The following is a 12,819-nucleotide window of genomic DNA, read 5'->3' on the forward strand; positions in this document are numbered from 1 at the left end:
CTTGAAATTTTCAGTATTCCATTGGCCGGGGACCTCCAAAAATTAAAAACTTTAAACCCACGAATTTTAAATGTTGGAAAATTTAATTTTTCCTAGGACCTAAATTAATTAAATTTCTAGCTTTAGCATTTTAATTTATTTTAGCCAGAAATTTTAATTAATTGATTCATCAGGGGATTATTAATATTTCCAACCCTCTAATATTTAGCCATGGTGTCTAACTATGAGGAGCCATGCACTAAATATTTTTTTACATAAAATATTACATTTCTAACCCATGAAGGGTGAACGCCTGTTCGTTATAAACCCTCAATAATTACATTTTTAACCCATGAAGGGTGAACATCTGTTCGTTATAAACCCTCAATAATTACCCATTTTTGCGACACAAAATATGATCTAGTAGACTAAGTGACTTGTAATAAAATAATCTAACCAAATAGTTAGAATTATTCCCAAATCACTTTTACAGAGACTCGATAAATAACACTAGAACTCATTTTAAATCCTGACAACAAAATCCACTCTAGCTTTGGGGTGAGTCTGGAGGGAAAAGCTCTACCGATTATCCGTGTTTAGAAACACACATGAATCGGTGAGACTAAAAACCTCCTAGGATAAAAATCATCTTCAGAAAAATAAATTTACCTAGGTTTTTACATACATTTGTCTTACTAGGATCATTTACATTACAAAATGCAAAATGGGTTTACAAAACTCTAGTGTACATATAGATGATAATGATGAATTTGTGGATCATCTGAGTGCTCGGACATGATGGAAATCCATGCGCAAAAAGATGTATAGCTATGTTGTAGTTGACATGGAGTGGTCAACAAGTTCCAAGTGTGCAATGTGTGTCTCTCCAACGGGGAATGTGTATCAATCAAGGAGACAATGCGTATGGGAAGAGGGAGTGAGTTGGGAAGAAGAGGGAGTGAACTCCCAGTCACTCAAGTCAACTTCCCCATACATTCACTTAACATTGTTTTTGGTGCAGCTTGCTCCCGAACCTGTATTTGATGATATCCTGATCATAGGTCAATCTTTGAAAAGTATACTGCTCCATATAATTCATCTAGTAATTCATTGATCCTGGGAATAGGGTACCTACTTTTGATGGTCTTTTTGTTTAGTTCTTGGTAGTCAATACACATCCTCCACATGCCGTCCTTTTTCACCAAAACCACCGACGAGGCGAATGGACTTGAGCTGGGTTTGATGTGACCAATCGCGAGCAATTATTGTATTGCATTTTCTACCTCGTCCTAAAAATTCTTTCGGTACTGAAATGGTGCAGTGATTACAAGTTTGGCCCCTTCTTCCAACTCTATAGTATGTTCAAATCCTCTTTTAGGAGGTCATCCTTGGGGAATATCATCAAATACCTGGCCATGCTTGTCTTGCACTTGTTGAATGTTTGCTTTGTATTGCGGCCTTCTATTATTAGGCATCTTCCGACTTGTAATCATGCATTCTGTAGCATATGCTACATCTCCATGCCTAAATATGGCCTCAATTCTTCTGACGGAAGGACTACCATTAGACATGCCTCTCAATACTACTTTACTACCATTGCATACTTCAAAATCCATCTCCATTGCTTGGTGGTCCATGGTAAACTTTCCCAACGAGTATAACCATTGAACTCCCAACACTACATTGATATTTGCAAGACCTATTACATAAAAATTATTAGCGAAAGTATAATTACCAGGCATTATGCTCAAAACTGGAATTACTCATGTACAATCCAAGTTGTACCCATCCGCCACAATCACATTGAGACCCTCAAATTCATCTATGTGAAGGCATATTTTTGCTACCAATGTTGCATCGATAAAATTGTGCGTAGCTCTGCCATCAACCAAAGTTGTAATGTGTTGTCCCTTGATAACTCCCCTAATCCTGAAAGTGTAGCACCCAGGGGTACCTGAAAGAGAAGCAATCTTAACTTCAGTCGAGTTTTCTTCTCCTCGAAGAGATTTTCATCCTCTTTAGCTTCCTCCTATGGTTGTTCTTCCTTTGGACTGCTAGGCTCAGCATTTGGGGTGGGTTCTTCTTCTTCATCATCATTGTCAGAGACTACTTTAATGTAGTGGATCTTTTCTTTGCCTAAACAATGACACCCTGGATCCCATGGTTCCTTGCAAGTGAAACAAAGCTTCTTCCACCTTAGTTTGCTTCAAGTTTCATCATCCAATCTATCCCTTTCAGGCCAATCACATTGAAAGGGTTTCTTCTCCTTATCTTTCTGAGGGATGAAAGGCATGGATAGGGCCTTAGATTTGCTCAATGCATTCCCCATATCACGAGTCTTCTTGATGGCATCTTGTAGAGTTGGAAGATCGAATGCCTTAACCCAACCTTGAAGGCGTTTTGATAGTCCTTTTGTGAAGAGTACGACTAGTCTTTCTTTAGATATATCCATCACCATGGCGATGGTTCTTTCGAATTTTGTGATGTACTCTTTCGGTGATCTTGTCTGTTTGAGTTGTGCCAATTCTTTGAAGTGTATTTTTGGGTTCTTTCAATCAAAATCTATCTATCAATCTTTGTGTAAAGTCTACATAAGAAGTGATGTTTGCAGGCCCCAACGTAACCAGTCCATGATACCAGCATTCATGTGCTTCCCCTTCCAAATGTAGTGTGGAAAATTGGATAGCATCTACTTCTAGCATAGGATTGAGTTGTGTCAAAAATTCTATTACATTTAATCGGTTATTATTCTCCCATCTTTAAATAGATTGTTTGTCCCAAAAAATTATTTACTGCAAAACGAATAAAACAAAATTGCAAATTTCACCAATTAAATAAACTACGAAAACTCTGATAGAAAACCAATCACAAAATAGACACAATATTTTTTGGCTCAAATGTGTTGGAAATACTGAGAGGGAAGTGAATCAGTATTTCTTTCCAATTAGTTAATTTTAATCTTCAAATCAACATCACACTACATAAACAGTAAATAACACCATTCAACAATGCACAATAATGAAGACAGTAGACACGAGATTTTTAGGTGGAGACCCTTCCGAGAGAAAAACCACTGAACAATTTTTAATATAGGTCTTTTCAATATTACATCAAAGGGAAGCTCCAACTTACAAATTTATTAGCGCCAATTGAAGGAGGCTCCAACACCCTGGGTTACAGGTTCTCAACTTGAAGGACACTCCAACGCCCTTGTTTGCAGGCTCCAACCTGAAGGATGCTCCCAGAGTCTTAATATATGTCTTGGATTGCATCACTTGGAAACTTCAATAGACATGAAACTTTGGAAGGATGGCAGGAAACCCTAAAATCCCCATACTTGTTGAATATTTTAAGGATGAAGATTAGTCAATTTGCTCTGGAGACCTTGATTAATTGATGCTCCTCATGCTGATTCTAATGGTAGGCGGCACACCACAAGGTTCCTCGCAGTTTGGGAGATATGATTGGTTAAAGATTGAAACCCCTTATGGTCAAAATCCCCAAGATGAGATGATGTGGCAACTCCTCATTCGTTAAGAAATGTGCTCAAATAATGAGGCCAAGGAGGACTTTTAAACAAAGAATTTAATTAAATATTTGGAGTCAATTTTCGTATGTTTTAAGGGCATAAAATTAATTAATTTTTGGGAATAAGTTGGCTCCATTAGAAGCCCATTCTCCACTACTATAAATTAAGGCTCAATTTTCCCTAAAATCACAACTCAATGTCCTATCTTTCATGAAGCTCTGTGACCTTTGAGTAGTTAGGCCAAGCAAGCAAAAGCATGTCAAATTCAGAGTACTTGAGTTTTTATTTTTATTTTTGATTTAAGGGCTTTTGCTGGGCAGAATGTGGAACTCAGACTTCTGATCTTGAGACAAATTACTGTGATGTCTTCTGAGGCCTCTCGGTCCTTTTTCTGAAACTGATCTGCATGTTCCTGAGGCATTTTCGTGGAGGTTCTGTGCACTGATTCAACCCTTCCTTCTGGCAAGAATTCAGCCTTTTGTAAGCCTAGATTTCAGTCCATTTCAGGACTACTATGTGGCATGAATAAAGCATAAAAGTTCTGTTCTGTGGCACTGTGTTTCAGGCCTGAGGGTTTTGATGCAATGTGATTGGACAAATTCCATGCCCTCTGCATTTTGGTGTATGGCCTGAATGCGAGAATTCCAAATGAATATACATACGAGTCATCTAAGCATTGATGAGATGAGTCCTTGTGTTTTGGCAGCAAAGAATGTGAAGTCTGATTCAATGTTAACCATGAAGCGTATTACTACAGGAGCAATTTTACAAGTGAATTTTTGGTTGACAGAACTGATGATACACAATGTTGTGCGTATGGGTGCATTTTCCTGAGCCTAAGCGATGATTGTCGATCAATTTATTGGTGCATGCCTCCAAATAGTGATTGCTGTAGCAGAAATGATGATTGATCTGGTATGTTGGCAACCTGTAGTGCTATGTCATGCAAAGATGGCAGAGTTTGTGCACATGGAGTGAGGCCCATTCACCTGTGCGCAAATCAAATGCGATGGAGATCTATAGTCAAATGATCTGCATCCCTGTGCAATGAGATCGAATTCCCTTGGTCGCTGGAGTATGTATGTTTTGAGCGATAAACAAAACTCATTGTTCGATGGAAGATCCATATCTTTGATGCAAAACTCCCCGTGGTCACTTGATGATCCACATTGTTGAGCAACTAGCCAAATATCCTCATCATTGAGAATGGAAAAATGTGGGCGAGATGAATTTTTCCTAGCCACCAATAAAGGCAAGGCTATATCCTGAGGAAATGACATTGCCAACAACACAAGAGAAAGCAAGCTACAGAAATCAAAATTTTCCATCAGTACGAGAAGAAGCCTAATGCATCAGTGCTAGGTAAAGCAAAACCTTGAGTAAGAAAGGTAGTCCTTGATCCAGAAAAATTTATCGCTTGGCCAAGATTTCTCACATTAGAAGATTATTTGGATATGTTACATAATATCACCATAAGATTCCTGAACGTTGTAGTCCTGTCGGGCAGTAGAATGAAGGTGATATTGCTTCAGATAGAGTTTAGCATGATAGGTTGATTGTATATGGAACTGCCAGATTTGTGCCTCCATGTAAATGTCTGCGTTTGAACTGGAGTGTAATGCACACAAATGCAAAGCGATTAATAATGGTATATCCATTTAGTTGAGTCAATAGCCAGGAGCTCATACGAGGACACGGGTTCGATCTTCTACCTGACAGGTCTCACTATATTTTTATTTATTTTTATTGCCAATCTATCGCATTGTTAACAGACCGTTGAGAGCGCTTTTGTAGCATCATAGCTTGAAAAGACTCAATTTCTAGAAGGGCGCCCGTAAAGAGATATTTTGTCAAATATATATATATTACTATGGTTATTTTTAATTTATGGAATCATTATTCACCCAAATTGAGATTTGGAAGAAACTGAGCAATCAGGGTTCAGTGATGGATGCTGCAATCTAATGCTACTATATCATAGTTTATGAGCCTAGATATGATAATGATGGTTGTATACAACTGTTGAGGCTTGGTCAGTTATGTATGATGTTTTTGAGCAGAGATGTTGAGACAAATTTTTTGGTGGAGTTATTTATGCAGGGTCTCCCAGTGAGAGTATGTTGCTGAGCTAGGGTTTGATATATGTGATGAGCAGAGGTCTTGTTATTAGACAAGTTGATGTACAGATTGAACAAAAGCAGAGTTGATCAAGCAAAGATTATATTGCAGTATTAATTTTGAGAATAGGTGGATCCAATCCGAAAATGTTAATTTTAAGCAACAATGGTATGTTCTATGCTTTAGAGCAATTTTACTTCAATTTCTTTATTAGCCCAATATCAATATCCAGTTTAGCAATCACATTAACATGATAGTAAAATGCAGATAGAACATAAACATAAACAATAGAAGACAAGCTAAGACAAGAGAACACAAGATGTGACACCAGCCAGAGACAAACCCCAATGTGGGGAAACGCTTGATCAATTCTTTTTATATTCTTCAATAGTTTAGCAGAGAGAGAGAGAGAGTACAATTTACAAATCTGATAATTTATGACAGCAGCAAAAGAGCCCTAACCAGAAAAGTCAATGTTGGTCAACAGGGCAGAATTCTTCCTCAATTCAGCTTGGTCAAACCCAGTCAACTTCGGCCTCCAACAGCAAGTCTAATCAGCCCAAAATAGTCTGAAAAAGTCTAGTCAAAACTGGTCAACAAAAGTCAACCCTGCAGCCAGCCCTAGTATAGTCAACGTTGGTCAAAACAGAGGTCAGATTGCCTCGGTTTTTGTGCCCAGATCTGCGGCCTGCTAGGACAGAAATTCCTCACCCAAATCTGCAGTCAAGGAAGGTCAACGCTGGTCAACGCAGCCCAAGAAAACAACCTCTGAAATTTGGTCAAACTGGTCAATGCCTAAAACAGAAAATCGTCCTCCTTTCCTTCGCACATGTGAGAGAGAAAGCTGCCCAGAAAATGTGTACCCAATCAGATGAGGAGAGAGAGATGTGAGTGAATGAGTGATGTCCAAATGAGGCTCAGGCATCATGAATTTATAGCAAACGTTGATGATGAAAGGACGTGATTGTTGGGCTTCTGAGCCCACATAAGTCTATTGGCCGACCTTGACAATTTGTGCATAATCAAAATAAATTCATAACTTCATTTGTACCTTTCGGAATCAGATGATCTTTAGATCAATCCTACACCTCTCGAAGAGAGGAATCCAAGAAAAATATCAGCAGTCATAAATAAGATGATCCATGTGGAGTTTGGCCCTAGTTGCCAATTTTAACACTCCCTCTCAACTAGAGAGAATGCTAATCCATTTGCCAATCTATACTATCTCTGTCATTAATGCACTGCTCAACACTGCTCTGCTCTGCTGAACTATGAAGAAGAAGAAGTGATCAAGAATGTATCATACCATTCTCTACTGACGCGAAGTCAGTCCCAAATAAAAGAGTGTCTCATACCACTCTTACTTACTCGAAGTCAGTTCTAGTCAAAAGAGAGTATCTCATACCACTCTTATTGACCCGAAGTCAGTTCCAATTGATCCCAGATCAATATCGATCATCCTAGCATAGGGAGTACAATAGTACATGATGCAACCATTGGTAGTACTATGGTCCCTATCCTCATTTCCCTACTCATTGGCCAGATGAGAGGTACTTCCCATGAGTCCCAGACTGCATGGGTAGAATGTCTCAGCAAGAGAAGGATGAACCACTCATCCTGCCTACATGTCGCCACGGGGTATCACAAGGGAAGGTTGAACCACTCACCCTGTACACAGTAAATCACCAGGGGAAGGCTAAACCACTCACCCTGTGGTTGCTCATTGCTCCAATAAGACCCTAAGCCCCCCGAAGCTCCCAGAGCTCAATGTCCATATCATACAAGACCCTCATAAGAGGGTCTTTCTACTACTCCAAGTCGTTCGGAAGGCTAGGAACTTGACCTTCCCCAGGGGCTTTGTCAGAATATCGGCGACCTGCTCATCAGTCCCAATGTGATGGAGCCTTATTGCTCCTCGTTGTACCATATCCCGGATAAAGTGGTACCTGATATCTATATGCTTGGAGCAATCATGAAACACGGGATTCTCTGATAATCAGATCCCACTCTGGTTGTTGCAGAGGATCACGGTGGTATCCAACACATGTCCAAACAGCTCACTGAAGAGCTTCCTCAACCAGATAACTTCACAGGAGGCCATACTAGCAGCTATGTATTCGGCCTCAGTGGTGCTCAAGGCAACTGATTTCTGCTTCCTACTCATCCAGGATATCGAAGCAGAACCCAAAGAAAAACAACATCCATAATTGCTCTTGCGATCCACCACACTACCAACCCAATCAGCATCAGAATAACCATGCAGCGTCACATCTCCGGCAGTGTATCTCAATTCACGAGTGATTGTGCCCCGAAGATATCTCAAAATATTCTTGGCACCAATCCAATGTATATGATGTATTGGCTCAATGTGTTAACTGTAAAACATATGTCCGGATGGGAATTCAACAAAAACATCAATGATCCTATGAGTTGACGATGCTCATAAGCATTTCCTAGTTCAGGTCCGGCAGCACTACCACATAACTTCTTAAAGTTAAGTTCCATCGGAGTAGTCACAGGCTTGCAGTCTACCATCCCAAATATTTCCAATATCTTCACAACATATTTTCCTTGAGATAGGAAAATTTCACTTGCCTTTTTCCAGACCTCCAACCCTAGGAAGTAGTGCATTGGTCCTAGGTCCTTTAGCGCAAATTCAAAAGCCAACTCCCTCTTACATTTGTGAATAAGAGGGTTTGCACCTGCCAGAAAGAGGTCATCCACATAAAGTACTAAAATGAGAGGTTAATCATTTTCAACCTTAAAGTAAAGGTTCAGATCGACTTCACTTCTAGTGAATGTGAAAATTACTTAATCTAACACATCAGAAACCCCTACTGCAATTTCTGGTTTGCTATCTCCTACTTGTTCTTTACATTAACAAGTTATTTAATTGCATAAACATCGAAGTAAACATAAATGCAGCCTTCACAGATATACAAATCATGCACTGAAATAAACTGAGGCAGTCACACAAGGGACACCATTATTTTTGGACAATCGTCCCCGAAAAAACCCAATGCAAGAAAATCAATGCAGCTTATAGAGGGGTTTATTATCAAGCAGATTTACGAATACAACTAGGGTGCCAAAAATGGCTCACCCTTCAGAGAATATCCTTGGCAGTAGTACCTCTCTCCGTACACAAATATTTTGGCAAATTAGCAATCGGATGATCAACCCCACAATGACTCTGACTGTTCCTTGTACTAGACAGCGAAAGTTGCTCCAAGCACTGCTCTAGAACTGTGCCACCCTCTCCGACTCAGGATCTGCTGATCAGCTCCCAGTGTGACCCACAAAATCTTCCAGCGCTGCCTCTTTCGCCACTTCATTGCCTCTCTGCTATGTATTCTTCAGCCTTGGATCGAAATCCCTTGTTGAACTTCCCCTCACTGCAACTGATCTCTAACTCGATTTCCTCAGCAAACCTTGCCCTAGAAAATCGAATTCTTGATCTCTCTTGGTGTACCTCCAACTGACCCTCAAGCCTCCTCTTATACTTTTCCTGTTGACAAATCAACGACAGAGATTAAGTCCCTAATCAATGGCTAAGATTAGAACTGGCTTGATTCTTGTCACGTAGAACTTTCTCACCCATTTTATATTAATACACATTAATGTTTTTATTTTCCTAAGTTTAGACTTAGGAACACATTAAAAATATTAATTATTTTAATATCTCTTCATCCGAATGGAATTTCTCCAAATGATTTCTGGGTCTTGGAGATCTCATGTGCCTTAGCCTCTCCACCAATTTTCATGGCTAGAGCACATCCAATGCTATGTAAAATCAACACTCTCTCGTAGTGAGGAATGTGCTCTAGCAATGCTTCACCACAAAAGCATCACATTGATCTTCCGCATCGGTCCTCTATTGATGCTTGGCCTGCTGCCTTACATCCATTGTACTACTACTTCCTGTACTACTGCCCATGACACTGCCACTGCCACTGCTACATTTGTACTGCAACTCCCTCTCAACATGCTGCCGACAGCACTGCCACTACTAACTGTTGCACTGCAACTCAGTTACTGAGAAGTAAGTAATTGACTTCACCTGAACACTGACATCCTGGTCAGTCTGGAAGCCTCATGATGTTGAAGCCACCTCTATTGCTATCTTGTGCTCCCTCTTCTGCCTCTGTGCTGATGCAACCTCTTATGTGCCTCTCGCACTATTGCAACCTCCACTGCACTGCGACAGACTTCTACACTCTACAACTACCTTGTCACTCCATCACACCTTGCTCCACCTGACACTTTTATCATGCTACTATTGTTAAGGGCTCCCGTAGCCGGAAGTGATCCAAGAGTTTGGGCACCTCAAGAATCCTGACCCTCTTCTGTAGTCCTCTCGACTACAACTCTATGTCTCCCCACCTCCTCTCTAGAAGCGCATGAGCACTCATGGCACAATCATCATCAGTCTCGACATCCTTCTCTGCCTCTGTTGGAGCAGCCTTTGAGTCGGAAGCTTCTCCCTTGCCTTTCTTCCTGGGCACTGAGAGGCATAATGTCCCAACTCCCCACAGTTGAAGCACTTGACCTTGGAGATATCTTTCTTCTTCCTCTTCTGAACCCCCTGTTGTCTCGCAGATGCTAGAGCTGCATCCTCCTCTTTCTTGATTCGAACTCCCTTACTACTACTCCCCATCTTGGTCAATCTCCTAAACTCTTCTTGTCGAAGAGTTGCCCACATCTCCTCCCACTTGGGGAGAGTCACTCTACCCAAAATGCTTTGGACCAGTGTTACTTGGGAGCGGGAGCGAGAACGGGTGCCGGAGCGACATTTTCAGAAGCTTCCGGTTTGGGAGCGAATCCCAGAGCGTTTTTTATATAATATATATATTTTTTATATTTTGATATGTATATGTCAACAAAAACATGTAGAATAATGAATTAGATATTAAAAAAAATAAAAATAAAAAAAACATAGATTGAACCATATAACAACAATCATCTAGAAGTTATAATCTTCATCAACTATGTCCACAATTTAGTAACATACAGCATATTGAGTCTCATGATTCATCAATCTTAAAGTTTCAAGCTTTCAAAATTCAATATATAACATTTATCATCATTGATCACCAAAGTTGTACTTGTAAGCTAAGTGTAACCATTACAACAAATAATATCTAACATGAAATGAAATGTTATAAAATAAAATGAAATGAAACAACTTTCAACTTTCATAAAGCATCATATTCATAATTCATTACTAATGGGTTATAATTGCTAACTTCAAACTTAAATTGTCATATATTGTTTAAAAAAATATCATAATAAATATGAAAGAGTCAATTGTTATAAAAACTACTAGAAACTAGAAAAGACAAGTAAATATATTGAATTTTGGGCCTCTTGCCACCACGAGAAATGTCTAATTTTTTAGTCTTGTTGGAAAATCAGGATCTTTGTCATTAATATCACCCTCTAAGCATTAATATCCAGAGGTATCTTTGTCATTACCTCTGTATCTGTATTGGGATCTTTGTCATTAATATCACCCTCTAAGCATTAACATAAGATAGAAAAAGCATAGCATGTCAAATCAGGATTTTGTTTGAGTGATGTGTACATTTTTAGGAGGGTCATGATAGAGGAGTTCAACAACCAATGTCACTAACATCAAGGTACATAGAGGGATTGATGCTCTTGATTAAATACGAGTTCCATACCCTAACACATGACAAAATTCAATGGAAACATTGCAATCCCCCAATCCTGAAATCCTGAAAAACTGATAAGTCTGTTGGATTTTGAATGAAATCTAAAATTCTACTTTCTCCATATGAAATCCAATAAGGTCGGAACCACTTTCAAACATCCTGAGTCATTTCATGGTAATGTTAAAAATTTAAATAAAAGGATGAAAATGAAGATTAAGGAGAATGTCACTTTTACTTTAAGAATTTAACATTACCATGAATAGCATATCAATACTAAGGCTATAGGCTTGATCATTAAGCTGCCCCACTCAAAAATTATTTGTTTCTTTCAAAAAAAATTGCATTTCGAACATTACTACAAAAAAAAATTTGCAAAAAAGGCAAAACGCCCCTGAAAAGGCAGGGAGCGAATTTTTTTAAGGGAGTGCGCATTCGGGAGCGATTTTGGGAGCGCATTCCCGACCCGCTCCCGAGTCACTCCCGCCCAAAGCACAGATTGGGAGCGGGATCGGGGGGGGCGCTCCCCCGCAACACTACATTGGACAAATTTCTCCCACTCGGAGACTAAATCAGGGCAGTCCTGACCATGAACTCTAGATCCGGTGTAGACCCCACAGAAGTAAGTTGGTCTTGAATTCCTTGTAACCTAAGAAGGAAGTGATCTATCTCCTCTCCTTTCTGCATCAGATATGACCTGAGTTGATCTTCTAATAACATCTTCTGCTACACGGAAGAGCCCTGGTATAAGGTGGTCAGGGTCCGCCACATCTCCCTTGTTGTGTTCTTCTCAGCAATATGTGGTATTTCTTGATCTTTGACCCCGTCTAGGATCATGCATTTCGCCCTCGCCTGGGCCTCCTTATACTTCTCATTTGCATTAGGGTCAACTGGGATAGCTACGATTCTCAAGGCATATTCCTTGATGCGATGTTTGTCCAGAACTACCAGGATCCTGGCCTTCCAAATGACAAAATTGGAAGCCCCGTCCAATCTATCTTGATCCTTCAATCCATTCACTACCATCTCTGCTCCTCTTCTAAACTCCCTCTGAGTCTTGACTTGCCTCCTGGAAATCCTGCTACCAATTGTCAAATCACTCCTCTCCAATCCTCCTTTGCTGCTGCAACTCGGATCTGGATTTCTTAGCTAGAAATCTGTTGAGGTATTGCTTCGCTCTACCTTGGTTCAGTCTCCTTACACACTGTTTTGCAATGACAGAAACAACGTCCCACCAAATCCTCAAATCAAAATCTGCTCAGCTCCCTTATCCCCTGCAACTCTAAGAATTTGAGCCCTTCTAGCTCTGCGCAATCACAATGAGAACTAGATCAGCTCCTCCTGGCCACTGCATCAATCCTTCTTGGTTGAGAAAGATGACTTGGCATTGCGTAGACCTGATCTGTTCTTGTGAAAATTCCTGAATCTAACACATCAAAAATCCCTACTGCATTTTCTAGTTTACCATCTTCTACTTGTGTTGATTTGGGGTAGCATCGGATGTGCTCTAGCCATGAAAAT

At 40.0% G+C, this 12,819-nt stretch overlaps 1 protein-coding gene across 2 annotated transcripts in view; it reads left to right on the top strand.

Moving 5' to 3' along the window:
- Positions 1-12,819, top strand: part of LOC149232873 (uncharacterized) — a 538,221-nt gene that overhangs the window by 486,272 nt on the left and 39,130 nt on the right. The window contains exon 21 of one of the 2 annotated variants that reach the window (XR_016248192.1): positions 5,609-5,794. The exons of the other annotated variant lie outside the window; for it this stretch is intronic. The gene's annotated coding sequence lies outside the window, so the exon portion shown is untranslated. The remainder of the gene's footprint in view (positions 1-5,608; positions 5,795-12,819) is intronic. 2 annotated transcript variants of the gene reach the window in all.

This window comes from Pinus tabuliformis, chromosome J (assembly GCF_031772625.1).
Source record: "Pinus tabuliformis cultivar Carrire ecotype Pingquan chromosome J, CPIR1, whole genome shotgun sequence".
In the NCBI taxonomy this organism is placed as follows: domain Eukaryota; kingdom Viridiplantae; phylum Streptophyta; class Pinopsida; order Pinales; family Pinaceae; genus Pinus; species Pinus tabuliformis.